Below are 16,369 nucleotides of genomic sequence, written 5' to 3'. Positions count from 1 at the left end.
AAAAATCCTCTTTCCTTGAAAACCCCAAATATGCTAGTTTTCCTAGTTTGCCAAGAGGGACCTTCCTTTCCTTCTATAAATCTATAAGCTATGGAATGGGTTCCAGGCTGTTCCCTGGTGAGCTTTGTGGTAGTTGGTGCCAAAGGAAGTGTAATCCTTGTCTTTCATGGTGAGCGTGTCACATAATGGCATTGATGTATGATAGGATTTATTCTCAAGTTTGACACTTCAGGTATGTGCTTGTCCACACAACTTGTCTATTAAAAATGAAGAACAACTATTTTAGAACTTCTGCAAATAACCACATTGCTGTTACAAATAAAGAGGCTTGGGGAAAGTGTTTAATACTGGATTCTGAGGGGTCAATGAGAATGAGAAACCATTTAAACAATATTTTACTGTGCTAAGGATTGGAAATAGATCACAGAACCATCAGAATATAAAATAGTAAAAATAATACTAAATATTCCAAATAATCACCAGAAGAATTCTTCCACCAATTTTTTCAGCCTTAGTTAATTCTTATTTCACTGTCTATTAGTGCAGCAGTCCATTTTGATGAAGTCTTCACTTCCTTTGGGACTAAAAATAATCCCTGGAGATCCTGACTTCATCTCAGTTGAATCTAATACTTACCTAGTGATTATTAGCTCACAATGCTATATCCACAAAAATATTTGTAATTAGAAGTACCTGGGTCACTCATTTTCTTTTATATATATATATATATATATATATATATTAAGATTTTTATATATATATATTAAGATTTATATATATATATATATATATATATATATATAATAATGTAATTAGAAGTACCTGGGTCACTCATTTTCTTTTATATATATATATAATATATATATTTTATATATATATATTTTATATATATATATATTAAGATTTATATATATATATTAAGATTTATATATATATATATATTAAGATTTTTTATTTATTTTTTCATGATATATATATATAGAGAGAGAGGCAGAGACACAGGCAGAGGGAGAAGTGGGCTCCATGCCGGGAGCCAGACGCGGGACTCGATCCCGGGACTCCAGGATCACGCCCTGGGTCAAAGGCAGGCGCTGAACCGCTGAGCCAGCCAGGGATCCCTGGTTCACTCATTTTCATGAAGTCTTTGAGATTGTCTTTTGTAGAAGACCCAGCTTCTATTCTGTGGCTTTTAGCAGAGTGTCTAGGCAGGAAAGCTGAAACCATGAGTGGTGATAAGAAATTGGAGTGCTGATGGTTTATTCCAGGAACCAGCAATATAACCTGAAGGAGAAGAAACACTCTGTTGGGGTGTTGTGCTGAGTTGTTTGAGGAAGGTAGGAGTCCCTCTCCCCAGAGGGAAAGGACACTTCTGCACAGTGAGGCCCTTGGCAAATTTCCACAATCTTTCCATCTTTCCTGTAAGCAATCTCTGAAACATATTTATATTGACATTTCATTAATACAGAATTAGATAGATTGGAGCCAACATCTTCAAATTTTTGTTTCTCTTAATGTATTACCTTGGAAATGCAAAATCAAAGACTTAATCAGAGGTGATGGATCTCTTAGTGGGAGAAGAATGGCTGCCCAAGGATAGTTATACTATTATAGCTGGGCTGCCTCTTTTTTTTTTTTTTTAAGATTTATTTATTTATTTATTTATTCATGATAGAGAGAAAGGCAGAGACACAGGCAGAGGGAGAAGCAGTCTCCATGCCTGATGCCCAACGTGGGACTCGATCCCGGGACTCCGGGATCACGCCCTGGGCCAAAGGCAGATGCCAAACTGCCAAGCCACCCAGGGATCTCCACTGGGCTGCCTCTTACTTAAAGTAATGATCTAGTGTTTAAGAATCAACATAGCACTTTGATCCAATGTTTAAGAATCAACATAGTGCTTTGCGCAGTGGCAGTATCCCAGCCAATGGAGTATCCCAGCCAGTTTATCCGAGGCACGATTATTGCTGAGAATCAACATGGCAACAAAATAAAGTGTGGCTGAAAACAGCAGTTGTTAGGAATCCTGGTTCCCTCAGAAGAGAGGACCTTTTGATTTTCATAATTAAGGGAATAACTAAGTCAATCTGAAGCATAAAGAGGTATTTGGTGAGGTACAGAACCTTTGTCCTGGGCTGATTACACAGGAAGGAAAAAGAAATGTGGGGGATCCCTGTGTGGCTCAGCGATTGACTGTCTGCCTTCCACCGGGGGCGTGGTTCTGGAGTCTGGAGGTCGGGTCCTATGTTGGGCTCCCTGCATGGAGCCTGCTTCTCCCTCTGCCTGTGTCTCTGCCTCTCTCTCTCTGTCTCTGTGTGACTATCATAAATAAATAAATAAATAAATAAATAAATAAAAATTTAAAAAATAAAATAAATAAATAAATAAAAAAGAAATGTGGTAGGACTTCAGCATGGCAGCTGTAGCACTGGTGGTGGCTACAGTGACGGCCTGGCCTGGGGCGGGCAGAGTTGGAGGTGGTGGCGATTGCTCTCCCTAGGGGCCGTCAGGAGCTCAGTGGGGACCGAGCCATCCAGCGCCAGCACCTTTCGGGTTCTGGGACAGCAGCAGCAGCGGTGTTCAGGTTCTAAATGGCTTCTAAGAAGTTGGGTGGAGATTTTCATGGGACTTTCAGTTACCTTGATGATGTCCCATTTAAGATAGGAGACAAATTCAAAACACCAGCTAAAGTTGGTCTACCTATTGGCTTCTCCTTGCCTGATTGTTTGCAGGTGATCAGAGAAGTACAGTATGACTTCTCCTTGGAAAAGAAAGCTATTGAGTGGGCTGAAGATACTAAGAAAATCCAAGAAGCCCAGAATGCAAGGCTGAGGAAGTAGAAGCTAAAGTGAATTCTAAGAGTGGCCCAGAGGGTGACAGCAAAATGAGCTTCTCCAAGACTCACAGTACAGCCACAATGCCACCTCCTATTAACCCCATCCTTGCCAGCTTACAGCACAACAACATCCTCACCCCGACTCGGATCAGCAGCAGTGCCACGAAACACAAAGTTTTCAGCCCACCCCACACAAAGGCAGATTTCAATCCTGCTGACTTTGAGCGTGAAGAAGATACATTTGATAATCTGGAGTTAAAAACTACTGATGAGAAGGAAGAGCTGAGAAACATTCTGGTAGGAACCACTGGACCCATTATGGCTCAGTTATTAGACAATAATTTGCCCAGAGATGGCTCTAGGTCTGTGTTACAGGATGAGAAGGTCCTGGCATCCCTGGAGCAGGCGACCTTGGATATCAAACCTCTTCACAAACCTAATGGCTTTATAACCTTACCACAGTTGGGCAACTGTAAAAAGATGTCTCTGTCTTCTAAAGTGTCCCTCCCCCCCGTTCCTGCAGTAACCAATATCAAATCCTTGTCCTTCCCCAAACTTGACTCTGATGACAGCAATCAGAAGACAGCCAAGCTGGCAAGCACTTTCCATAGCACTTCCTGCCTCCGCAATGGCACCTTCCAGAATTCTCTGAAGCTTTCCACCCAAAGCAGTGCCAGTGAGCTCAATGGGCATCATACTCTTGGGCTTTCAGCTTTGAACTTGGACAAGTGGCACAGAGGTGCCAACCCTGAATCCCTCAGATCTGATCTCCCAGATGCCTTCCCTCTCTGTCTTGTCTATGTGCACAGAAGAATCATCACCTCCAAATACAGGTCCGACGGTCACACCTCCTAATTTCTCAGTGTCACAAGTGCCCAATGCTTCCAGCTGTCCCCAGGCCTATTCAGAACTGCAGGCACTGTCCCCCAGTGAGCAGCAGTGTGTGGAAACAGTGGTCAACATGGGCTACTCATATGAGTGTGTCCTGAGAGCCATGAAGAAGAAAGGAGAGAATATTGAGCAGATTCTCGACTGTCTCTTTGCACATGGACAGCTTTGTGAGAAGGGCTTCGACCCTCTTTTAGTGGAAGAAGCTCTGGAAATGCACCAGTGTTCAGAGGAAAAGATGAAGGAGTTTCTTCAGTTAATGAGCAAATTTAAGGAAATGGGCTTTGAACTGAAAGACATTAAGGAAGTTCTGCTACTACACAACAATGACCAGGACAATGCTCTAGACGACCTTATGGCTTGGGCAGGAGCTAGCTGAGACCAGGCTCTGCGTAGGCCCTGCCCTGGAACCACCCCTGCAGGAGGCGCTGAAGAGCCCATGTGGGGAATGAGAGGGGGGCACACGTCCCAATTTTCTTTTGGGGGTGGAAGGTCAGGTGTGGAGACTGTGCTTGCCAGTCTCTGAGCTGGGGAGAAAGTAGGAAAGATCGGGGCATGTGAATGCCTCTAGCACTGCCCTGGCTTCTTCCATGTTAAACGTATTTGTGTTTTGAGAAGTGTCCTTCCCACCTCAGCCCTCCAGAGAAACCTCCCTGGTCCTTCTGGAGTCTTTATGTCCTTAGCTGAAACCTGGCCCAGCTGCCAAAAGGAGGCAGGGAGAAGTGGTCGGAGGGCCAGACTCAGTGCTGCTTTAGGGCTAGATGCTTCCCTCCCCTGCACTGGTGGACTGAACTCTTAATCCAAGTTGAGTGCAATTGAGAGGTTCTTCCAGGATGTTTTTTTCTTCTCTTAACAAAGTCTCTTAGTGTTAACACTGGTTCTGCAACGTCTCTGAGGTGCAAAGAATGCCCTTTCCACGTGGGGCACTGAGTTTGCCTCTTCTGTTAGTCAGGTACCATGCTTGCCTGCCCCAGCCTGTTTCTTTTGGCTTGGCTTGGACCACAGTCTTCTGCTACCCAGGATTTTAGAGCCCCCTAAGAAACAGTCATCAGTTTAAGAAATCATTGGCCCCTTCCCAGCACACTGAGTGGAGGAGAAACAGGCTGCAGTATAATAGCCCAGCACTAACTCCACTCGGTTCTCTTTGGAGAATGGCCTCTCCCTCCAGCCCCCTGCTCTAGGATGACACGAGTAACACCTAGTCATAGAAATCAGTCTCTTTCGTTTGTTTTATATTCTGTTGTACATCATTAAAGATCTAAATACAAAGGATATACGGTCTTGATGAATCTAAAGTAATTTTCTAACTATTTTGATTCTTCAGAAAACTAATAAAAATCTAAAAGTTAAAAAAAAAAAAAAAGAAATGTGGAGAGTGAATGAAAGTTGAAAGCATCAGGAGGAACCCTGGATGGAATATGAGTAATTATCAGAGAGACGCAAGATTTCAGACATCTGTCCTTCCATTATGCCTTTTACTAAAAATTATTTTCACTGGGGAGGTATCAGTGTCCTCAGGAAACGAAGAAGGTATTAAAAGCATTACTCCAGGCATGAGAGGAAGGTGAGTGTGGTTATGGAAGGGCAACATGTGGTAAAGATACTTTTGTTGTTGGAACTGCTCCAGGACCTACCACGATGATAAAATTGTATAAAACTTAATACAGAAGCAAATGAGTACAACTAAAACTGGGGAAATGTAAGTAGGATTAGTGGATTCTATGACAGTCAGTTTCTAGTTGTGACATTTACTATAGTTTTGAGAAATGTTACCATTGGGGGAAATTAGATAAAGTGTTCAAGCCACCATTCCCTATTCTTTCTTACAAATGCATGAGAATCTATAGTCATTTTCTTAAAAAAAAAAAAAAAGATTTTTATTTATTTATTCATGAGAAACACAGAGAGGAGAGAGAGAGAGGCAGAGACACAGGCAGAGGGAGAAGCAGGCTCCATGCAGGGAGCCTGATGTGGCACTCCATCCCAGGTCTCCAGGATCACTCCCTGCCTAAAGGCTGAAGGTGGCGCTAAAATGTTGAGCCCCCCCCCCCCCCCCCCGGCTGCCCTACAGTCATTTTCAATAAGAATTTCAATTAAAAAAAAAAAAACCCACACACAAGGACCCCCTTGTGGAGGTCCTTCCCCACAGCCTGAAATATGTCATAATCTACTATTGGATATCTTTGGCCTGAGGGGAAGACTGCTGCATAAGGAAGAAGCCCAGAGGCCAGAATAAGCTTGAGCTCATAGATGTGTGACTAGGATGTGATGTGAAAAGAGGACATGAGTTTATGGGCAGACATGGAGAGTGTGTGATTCTGACAAGGGCCATGAATGTGAGGTCATGAGGGTCTGGAGCAGAGGCAGGTCTCCATTGTCCTGCATGTAGAACTGGTCTGAACTCTACTGGAGTCCTGAGAGTTGAGGTAAAGGGAATAGTTATCTAGAGTGATATGTTCCCCAGAAGCTGTGAATCCTTTCACCTATGTGAGAGCTCTATAACAGCTGTGGTCCTGGAAAACCTGCAGGTACATTGCAGCGCTCCCTCTAGTCCTGTTGCAAGGTGGTGGATCCAGGGTCTAACTAGGATCATGACCTGTACTGTCACATACCTTACACTTTCAATGGAGCCTATAGTGACTGAGGTCTGTGTGTGGATCCAGAGGGTTGGGAGCTACATGATCAATCAATTAAGAACTGAGCTGTAAAAAAAAAAGAGAGAGAGAGAGAGAGAACTGAGCTGTAAATGGGGTTGTTACATGCCAATGGGTGGAACAAATGGGCAAGGGAGCATATAGCAACTGGTGGGATCATAATAAATGGCCTTAGAATTCTTGACATATCATAGAGAGGGCCAGGATACTGCTTACTCATGCTTTGGGAGAGGGAGGAGGGGAGGTTTCCTTAAGAATCCACCCCATCTTGACTCCTGGTAAGTCAGCTGCTTTGGGAGATATTTTTCATCCTTGCTAAGATCGAAAATCTGTAAAGCCACTTTTATTCTATATAAATGGCTCCATCCTTTATCATCCTTTATCATCCTTTATCATGAGCTCTCACCACCCTGCAGGTCTGTACCTGAACACAGTCCTTGTATGCCTGGCTTATTTTACGGTGTGTGTATGATTTTTGAAAATTTTCCATGGAAATATACATGCTTAAAAAACAAGTGTACAGCTTAAAATTTTCACTTTGAGTCTGAATTTCATTTAACATTATGCTTGAGGTATTTACCCATATTGTTTTGTGTACTTGTAGTTTATTTACTTTTATTGATGTTTAGTATTTCATCATGTGAATAAGCCACAATTTATTCATCTGGTCCCCAGTTTTTTAGACATTTGGTTAGTGTCCAGTCTTGGGTTGTTATGAAGCATGTTACTGAGAATGTATGAACACATTATTTTGGTTATACACCTATGAGTGAAATTGTGTCATAGAGTGAATAGAGGGTCAGTTTTAGTAGACTTGTGCCTGGCCAATTTTAATATTTACGTGCTACCACTTTTAACTCATTTTCCCTCTAAGGATTCAAATATTTTCTACCTTTTCCCCTCCAGCGTGGGAAACAAAGGCCAAAATTGAAACATCAAGTCAGGATGTTGTTGGGGTGGAACCTTCTAATGTCATGAAAACGGGAAGATTCATGAGGGATGATACCTGTTTATATTAGGAAAAATCTGAGAATGTGAGGAACAGGTAGAAATGCTTCATAAAAACCCTAAGAAGGGTAGCCTGGGAGGCTCAGTGGTTTAGCGCTGCCTTCAGCCCAGGGTGTGATCCTGGAGACATGGAATGGAGTGCCACATCAGGCTCCCTGCATGGAGCCTGCTTCTTCCTCTGCCTGTGTCTCTGCCTCTTTCTTTCTCTCTCTCTCTCTCTCTCTCTCTCTGTGTGTGTGTGTGTGTGTTGTGAATAAATAAATAAATAAAAATCTTTTAAAAAATAAAAACCCTAAGAAGCATTTCAGGCAAACAGCATCCACCCAAAAGAACATGAAGCTCAGGTGAAAGGCTGTGGTACAGGTTGTGAATATGGAGCATGAGTCTCTGCTCAGTCTTTGCTCCATCTGGAAAAGGTCCTGTAGCAAAGGCTTTTCTGAACATGACTCAGATGTTAAGCATTCCTGTTACATATGTAATTGTTGAAAAGCTGTGAAGGTCACACACTTGATGAAACTGACTATAGAACAGCCATCAGCCAAGTTGGTTAACTTAGCCACCTTGGTGGAAATCTAACAGGAGATGAGTCCTCCAGATGTCCCCAAACTGATGATTTTACAACCACTCTGCACCTCTTAGTGAATAGGATGTAATTTTCAGAGAAAGACAGCCATGCAAAGGGATAGACTATGAGAAGGAATTTGATCAGGGTGCATGCTCTCATGAGAAGAGGAGAAATAACTCAAGATGAATGCTATGACTGCAATTAATGTGGACAGTCCCTCAAACAAAAATCTCACCTCCTTGGGCACCAGAGGACTCATACTGGAGAGAGACTTTATACCTGTATGATTGTGGAAAATCCTTCTCTAAGAATTATATCCTGGCTGTGTATCAAAGAATCCATACAGATAAAAATTTTATAATTGTGGAAGACATTCATTGCCAGCTCTTGCCTTTATCAAGCACAAGAGGACCCACACAGGAGAAGCCCCGTGAATGCAACCAGTGTGGGAAGTCTTTCAACCACTACTCTTCCCTTGTTTTGCATCACAGAATTCATATTGGAGAAAAACCATATAGATGTAGAGTGAGAAAAAATCCTAGTGTTTCCCACTTTATTGTCCATCTAAGAATTCACACAGGAGAGAAGTTCTATGTATGTACAAAAGTGTGGAAAGACCTGTATTAATATCTCATGCTTTATTAAACATGCGAGAAGTCTCACCAGTGAGAGATCCTATAAATGTATGAATGTGGAAAATCCTTCAACTGCAATGGTCACCTCATTGTGCATTTAAAAAAAAAAAAATCACTGGAGCACCTGGCTGGCTCAGTTGGTAGAACACACAGCTCTTGATCTCAGGGCTGTAAGTTTGGGCCCCATGTTGGGTGTAGAGATTACTTAAAAATAAAATCTTGGGGAAAAAATCATTCTGGAGAGAAACCGTGTGAGTGTAAAAGGCATGGGAAAACTTTGAGAGCTCTTAACCTCATCCAGTACCAGAATATTCCTGCTAGTGAGAAAGAAACCGCATGGCTGTAACCAGTGTCAGAAACTTTAGGAATATCACTGGTCTCATTTGATACCAGAGGACTCATACTGGTAAGAAGCCCTAGAAGAACAGTCAGTGTGGCAAAGCTTTCTGGAGCAGCTGCTGTCTGGCCAATCACTAGAAGATACATTCTCAGGAGACCCTGTACCAGTGTTTCAAACATGGGGACATTTTCCAGAATAGCTCTGCTCTTGTTAGAAACCAGAGTTAGCACACTAGAAAGACACTTGTGGGGACTCAGTGAATGTGACAGTGGCTCTGTCAGATTCTCTTTACTTAATCAGTGTCAGAGACTTCATATTGAAGAGAAGTTCTTTGAAAATAATAGAGTTCATCTTTAACTCCTTGGAACAAACTTTCGAGACATTGTGTCTATATAAGAAATTCAGATAATTCTTTTGCTATGTTTATTTTTATTTATTTATATATATTTTAAAGATTTTATTTATTCATGAAAGACACAGAGAGAGAGAGAGAGAGAGAGGCAGAGACACAGGCAGAGGGAGAAGCAGGCTCCACACAGGGAGCCCAACATGGGACTCAATCTCGGGACTCCAGGATCACGCCCTGGGCCAAAGGCAGGCACCAAACCACTGAGCCACCCAGGGATTCCCGCTATGTTTATTTTTAAATTGGAATTCTTGCCTCTCTTTGTATCAGAAGATTTGGCTAATATGGTGAGTTTGAGGTTTTGGTAAGATCTCTTGCCAAAACTCTTGAGTAAAAAGAATGAGTTTTTGAATGAGTAATAATATTGAAAAGTACTGGGATCCCTGGGTGGCGCAGCGGTTTGGCGCCTGCCTTTGGCCCAGAGCGCGATCCATGGGATCGAATCCCATGTCGGGCTCCCAGTGCATGGAGCTTGCTTCTCCCTCTGCCTATGTCTCTGCCTCTCTCTCTCTCTGTGTGATTATCATAAATAAATTAAATTAAAAAAAAATATTGAAAAGTACTTTAAGTCGATGCTAGTCTTTATATGATAACTCATACCTGAGACAAAGAGCAAACATATACTCTCGGTAGGAAAGCTTCCAGTTGGAGATCTGATCTGATCTTCCAGAGTCCTGCTGTCTGATAGAAATATAATGTGTGTGTGGGGGGAGGAAGTAATATAATGTGAGCCACGTATATAAGTTCAATTTTTTTAGTGGCCACATTTCTAAAAAGTGACTAGGAACACGAACAGGTGAAGTTAGTGTCAATAACATTTTATTCTACCCACCTATATCCCAAATACTATCATTTAAACATGACATTGCTACATTTCAGATTCTCTGTAACTGCCCATCTGGTGACTACTTCATTGGGCAGCACAACTAATGGGTCAGAGAATGAGTTCTGGAGAAACCACCCTTATAGTACATTTGTCCCATTACAAATCCACAATCAAGTTTTTAATTTTTTTTAAATTTTTATTTATGATAGTCACACAGAGAGAGAGAGAGAGAGAGGCAGAGACACAGGCAGAGGGAGAAGCAGGCTCCATGCACCAGGAGCCCGATGTGGGATTCGATCCCAGGTCTCCAGGATCGCGCCCTGGGCCAAAGGCAGGCGCCAAACCGCTGCGCCACCCAGGGATCCCCCACAATCAAGTTTTTAACAGAATTGTAGAAAAAGCATGTCCCTGAAAGTTACTCCTTACACAGAATCTTTTTTTTTTTTTTGTATATTTTTTTTATTGGAGTTCTATTTGCCAACATATAGTATAACACCCAGTGCTCATCCCATCAAGTTCCCCCCTCAGTGCCCATTCTCCCAGTCACCCCATTCTCCCACTCACCTCCCCTTCCACTACCCCTTGTTCATTTCCCAGAGTTAGGAGTCTCTCATGTTCATGACACAGAATCTGAAAGAGTATACTGTATTTAATTTATTTTAGTGTACATGTTCTTGGGGTGCCTGGGTGGCTCAGTTAAGTGCCTGCCTTAGGTCAGGTCATGTTCCTGGATTCCCAGGATGGAGCCCTGCATCAGTTTCCCCGCTCAGCAGTCTGCTTCTCCCTCTCCCTCTGCTCCTCCCCTGGCTCATGCTCTGTCTCTCTCTCAAATAAATACATAAAGTCTTTAAAAATAACATACATGTTTTCACATTTTGACATCTCAAATATCAGGGTAATCAATGGCATGCTATAGTTTCATTAGCAGCCTTTTTTTCTTTCTTTTTTTTAAAGCTTATTTATTCATGAGAGACACAGAGGCACAGAGACACAAGCAGAGGGAGAAGCATGCTCCCTGCAGGGAGCCTGATGTGGAACTCGATCCCAGGACTTCGGGATCACGCCCTGAGCTGAAGGCAGGCGCTCAACTGCTGAGCCACCCAGGCATCCCATGAATAAATAAAATCTTTAAAAAAAGAAGAAATATGTGCACTATTTTGTGCGTGTGCATGTGTGCACTTTGGGCCTTTTATTTATAAAAGAAAACCCTATGCCTGACAATAAATAGGTATTCATTTAAGTAGAAAATCCTTGGCTGCTCAGAAGCCCTGTACAAGAAACGCAGCCCCAGTTAAAGAAAAATTCTATGAAATTGCATGAAAACACTGGACCAGGCGTATGTGAGCATTAATGTCTTGGTTAAGAGAGCATTTTTTTACTTCAGTCAGACTTGGGTTCCTTATGGGTTTACACCTCAATAGCTATGTAATCTTAGGTGAATTATTGAACCTCACTGTGCCTTACTTCCTCACATTTAAATGTGGACAACCCTTCCCTCAGGATTAAGAGAAATGAGGTGTGGAGAGTGCCCCGGATGTAAGTGTTCAGTGTGTACTGGTTGCTTCTGCCCTCTTGCTCCTACCCTTGTAGTTGCTATTATTGTTGCTGCTCTTGTTGATGATATTTTGTTATTGTTGCTTTTGTTGTTATTGCTCTTAATGATTATGACATTGGTGTTACTCTCCTCTGACTCGAGACTGAAAGAGAAGGGACACCAGCAGCCTTCCCAACATCATCAGTAGCTCATAGATGGCATTGCTTCCCAAACTCTAGTGTGCATGATTGGCCAAAAGCCTCCAGAACTGGGCAGAGTTGAAGAAGCTAGCTAGCTGGGAGAGCACTAGAAGACAAGAGGGCTAGACTCTCTAAGATGCGGCTGATGGCAGCTGGAGTGTGTATGAATGCCTGACCCAAGTAGAGACAGGGCTCTAGGCACTGAAAAGATGAGGTCTTGGTGGGTTGAACATTAGGTATGTGTGCCCCAGAGTAATGGCGTATATTGAGATGAGAAGGAAGATGTTGCCCAGTGTTCTTTCCATTGTGGTACATCTCCATCCCACAGAGTTTGGGAAAGAAGCTAGTCTTGTTTGGACAATTCTATGCTCATAAATTCAACAAGTTAGGTAAAGTGGCCCAATTTCTTAAAAGATAGACTATCAAAACTCACTCTACAAACAAACTGAATAGGCCTATATCTATCAAAGTAGTTGTGTTTCTTAAAAGATTTTATTTATTTATTTTGAATGAGAGACAGCTCACAAGCAAGGGGGAGGGGCAAAGAGAAAAGGAGAAGTAGTCTACCTGCTAAGCAGAGAGCCTGACCTGGGGCTTGATCCCGGGACCCCAGGATCCCAGGATCATGACCCAAGCCAAATACAGATGCTTAACTGACTAAGCTACTCAAACACCCTGAAGTAGTCTTTTTTTTTTTTTTTCAAAACAAAGTCCAGGCCCTGATAATTTTTTTTCCTGATAATTATTTTTGATGAATTCTATCCAACACTTAAGGAAGAAATGATGCCAATTCCACACTTTTCAGAAAATAAAGGATGAAACACTTCCTGATTGATTTTATAAGGTCAGCATTACCTGGATACTAAAACCAGACAATGGGAAGAGAACTACAGAGTAATAGTCCTTTGTCAATGCAAATACAAATATGCTTAATAAAATATAAGCAAATTGAATCCTGTAATATATAAGAGCAACAATGCAACATGACCAGGGGGTTTATCCTGGAAATGCAAGGCTGTTTCAATATTTGAAAACCAGTCAATGTAACCCGTCATATTGACAGAGTAAAGAACAAAAAATACATGATCTTACAAATAGCTGCAGACAGAGCATTTGATAAAATTAATTATCCTTTCCTAATAACAATGGCAGGGATCCCTGGGTGGCGCAGCGGTTTGGCGCCTGCCTTTGGCCCAGGGTGCGATCCTGGAGACCTGGGATCGAATCCCACGTCGGGCTCCCGGTGCATGGAGCCTGCTTCTCCCTCTGCCTGTGTCTCTGCCTCTCTCTCTCTCTCTCTCTCTCTCTCTGTGTGTGTGACTATCATAAATAAATTAAAAATTAAAAAAAAAAACAATAGCAAACTAGGAATAATGAGGAACTTCTTTAATCTGAAAAGGGCATATGTAAATAACGTATAGCCAACATCATAATGGTGAACCACAGATAAGGATGACAGCTCTATGCTACTGCTATTTGAATCATACTGGAAGTCCTACCCAATCCAATGAGGCAAGAAAAAATACAAAAAGCCTACAAACTGCAATTTTCATCAAACTCTCAGCAAGACACAGACGAGAGAAATAAAATAAGTCATACAATAAACTTGTAGACATAGACAAGCTTACTCCAATATTTATATGGGAAAGCACTAGACTTAGAATAGAAAAAGATTGTACCAAAAATAACTTTTGAAAAAGAAGAAAAGTGAGAGGCATAACTGATGTTAAGCCTTATTATTCAAGTACAGTAACCAAAAGTTTGTGGTTTTATTTTATTTATTTTTAAAGAGTTTATTTATTTATTAATGAGAGACACAGGCAGAGGGAGAAGCAGGCTCCATGCAGGGAGCCCGATGCGGGACTTGATCCCAGGACTCCAGGATCATGCCCTGAGCCAAAGGCAGGCACTCAACTGCTGAGCCATCCAGGCGTCCCAAGTTTGTGGTTTTAGCTGACACATAGGTCAATGGAACAGAATAGGAAACCCAAAAATAGACCCACAAAGACATGCTCAACTGATTTTTGACAAATGTGCAAAGCTAAGATAGCCTTTTTATTTATTTTTTAAAAGATTTTATTCATTTCTTTGAGAGAGAAAACGAGTAAGGGAGTGGCAGAGGGAGAGGCAGGAGAAGCAGACTCCCTGCCTGACACAGGCCAATCCCAGGACCCCAGGATCATGACCCAAGCCGAAGCAGATACTTAACTGATGGAGCTACCCAGGTGCCCCAAGGATAGCCTTCTTAATGAATGGTGTTGGAGCAGTTGGGTATCTATTATATAACAAAACACATTTGGTTGTCCACATTCCTAGAGGAAATCCCTAGAATTTCCTTAGTGATAGCAGTGTCTTTTTTCTTTTTTAAGATTTTATTTATTTATAAATAAAAGGTACACAGAGAGAGGCAGAGACACAGGCAGAGGGAAAATCAGGCTCCTTGTAGGGAGTCCAATGCGGGACTTGACCCCAGGACAGGGATCATGCCCCGATCCAAAGGCAGACGCCCAACCACTGAGCCACTCAGGCATCCCAGGAGTGTCTTGTTATTCATAAAGAGCCCCTTTTGACCATACCTGAGTTTATGCTAATAAGGTGATTTAGGTTAGGTCCCCTGGATAGCTTCAGGATGGGTAATGGTCACTAGAAGGAAGGTGGGAACTTTCAGCTCCACACCCTGACCTCAGAGAGGGAAGGTGGGCTGAAGATTTGTTTATAAGAAGTCGTGAACAAGGAGATTCAGAGAGCTTCCTGACTGGTGAACCCATTGATGTGCTGAGAGGGAGGCATTCCTAGAGAATGCAAAGGAGATTTGTGTAAACCATCCCCCTCCCAAACCTTCCCCTATGTATTTCTTCCTTTTGGATATTCCTAAGTTACATCCTTTATTGCTAAATTGGTAAGCATAAATGTTTTCTTAAGTTCTGTGAGTTATTCTAGTGAATTCTCAAGCCTGAGGTAGGTTCTGGGGATCCACTAAATTTGTAGTCAGTGAGCAGAAGTGTGTGTAGGCTATGTCCGGCATCTGGAGTGGGAATAGTCTTGTGTGCCTGTGGAGTTTGCCCTAATTCTAGGTAGTCTCAGAACTGAATTATTGGACATCCAGGAGGGTTGGAGAATTGGGTGGTGTTGGAAGAATCCTACACATTTGGTGTTAAAGTTAGTGTCAGAAGAAAGATGCCTGGGGTGCTAGGGTGGCTCAGTCAGTTACATGTCTGCTTTCAGCTTTGGTCATGATTCCAGGGTACTGGGATCAAACCCCACATGGGGCTCCCTGCTTGGCAGGGAACCTAGTTCTATCTTTCTCTGGTCCTCTCCCTGCTTGTGCTCTTTCTATCTAATAAATAAATAAAATCTTAAAAAAAAAAAAAGATGCCCAACATTCATAGGAAAAAAAACGAACTTCAACATTAATTTCACCTCTTCACAAAAATTAAGTGAAAATTGATGATTAAGTTACATGTAAAAACACTCTAAAATTTTTAGAAAAAAGGGTTGCCTGGGTGGCTCAGTCAGTTAAGTGTCTGCCTTTGGCATAGATCATGATCCGGTCATTCTGGAATCAAGCCTCACGTTGGGCTCTCCACTGAACCCAGAGCCTGCTTCTCTCTCTTCCTCTCCCTCTGCCACTGTCCTCCCACTGATATTTTCCCTCTCTCAAATAAATAAAAATTTTTAAAAACTTTCAGAAAAAATATAAGAGGAAATCCTTGTGGTTAAGTAATGTTCTTAAACTTGTTACAAAAAGATCCATTAAAGGAAAAAGTGACAAACTGAACATCATTTCAATTAAAATCCTTTGCTCTGCTAACAGCTCTGTTATAGGAATTAAAAGACAAACTACTGACTGGGAGAAAAACTTGCAAAACATGTATCTGACAAAGAATGTATCTAGAATATATAAATATCTCTCAAAACTCAACAGTTTTTTTTTAAACAAAAATATGGGTAAAAGACTTGAACAGATGTTTTACTGCAGAGGATATATAGATGGAGAATATGGAAATATGTTCAACATTATTAATCATTAGAGAAATGCAAATTAAAATCACAATGAGATATAATTACATATCTACCAGAATGGCTAAAATTTAAAAAATATGGGGGCACCTTGCTGACTTGGTAGGTGCAGTATGCAACTCTTGATCTTAGGGTTTTAAGTTCTACCCCCATGTTTGATGTAGAGATTACTTAAAAAAATAAAACGATAACACCAAATGGTAGTAGGAATGGAGAAACATGTTCACAGATACATGGCTGCTGGGAATATAAAATGGTTACTACTACTTTGGAAGAGAGCATGATAGTATCTTACTACACTAAATATCTGCTTATCATATAACTAAGCAGTTGCACTCTTGGTCACTTATCTGAGAGACATGAAGACTTATGAAGGTTCACACACAAACATTTATACTAATGCTCATTGCAGCTTTATTTGTAATAGCAAAATACTGGAAACAATGAAAATGTCCTTCAG

General features: G+C 41.7%; 1 protein-coding gene and 1 pseudogene across 1 annotated transcript in view; both read left to right on the top strand.

Annotated features, from left to right (window-relative positions):
- Positions 1-4,990, top strand: part of ZNF329 (zinc finger protein 329) — a 68,551-nt gene extending 63,561 nt beyond the window's left edge. Inside the window, exon 4 of the transcript XR_012001920.1 lies at positions 2,730-4,990. The gene's annotated coding sequence lies outside the window, so the exon portion shown is untranslated. The remainder of the gene's footprint in view (positions 1-2,729) is intronic.
- Positions 2,519-4,100, top strand: LOC112908842 (ubiquitin-associated protein 1 pseudogene; annotated as a pseudogene).
- Positions 4,991-16,369: the final 11,379 nt, after the last annotated feature.

Source organism: Vulpes vulpes, chromosome 1 (genome assembly GCF_048418805.1).
Source record: "Vulpes vulpes isolate BD-2025 chromosome 1, VulVul3, whole genome shotgun sequence".
NCBI lineage: Eukaryota > Metazoa > Chordata > Mammalia > Carnivora > Canidae > Vulpes > Vulpes vulpes.
This window is presented reverse-complemented; position numbering and strand designations above follow the sequence as displayed.